Source organism: Chrysochloris asiatica, unplaced genomic scaffold (assembly GCF_000296735.1).
Source record: "Chrysochloris asiatica unplaced genomic scaffold, ChrAsi1.0 scaffold00061, whole genome shotgun sequence".
NCBI classification, from domain to species: domain Eukaryota; kingdom Metazoa; phylum Chordata; class Mammalia; order Afrosoricida; family Chrysochloridae; genus Chrysochloris; species Chrysochloris asiatica.
The window spans coordinates 10,022,165-10,022,732 of NW_006408579.1; positions in this window are offsets into that span (position 1 = coordinate 10,022,165).

A 568-nucleotide genomic window follows, 5' to 3' on the forward strand; every position below is an offset into this window, starting at 1 on the left:
ACAGCATCACACCAGGGCTCACAGGCAAGAGAAGTGAGTTAAATGGGAATGTAGTAGGAATCACCAACGCTACATCCTTTAAATCCCTGTTGCGGCACTAATCTCTGCAATCCTGTCAGGTATGTGGTGTTTATGGTTTAGAATTTTGCTAAAAAGAGGCAGATCTAATGACTTCCTCTTTGCTTCTCCTACCATAATAGACCCTATTTCATATTTCAGGGATCAATGTAAGGATTCTCTCAGTTGATGAGTATATCTATTATAATTATGCAATATGGAACTGAGGCAATCACTACAGGATGAGTTCAAGGACCCACTAGACCCACTATAATTGGACTTTAGCTAAGAATCCATTAATAACTTGATCACAGTTGTTGTTAGGTGCCATCGAGTTGGTACCAACTCATAGTGACCTTATGCACAGCAGAACGAAACACTGCCCAATCCTGGCCCAACCTCACTACTGTTGCCACGCTCGATGCCATCGATGCTGCCATTTGGAAAATCTATCTCATTGGGGGACTTCCTCTTTTTCTCTAACCCTCCACCTTACCAAACATGATATCCT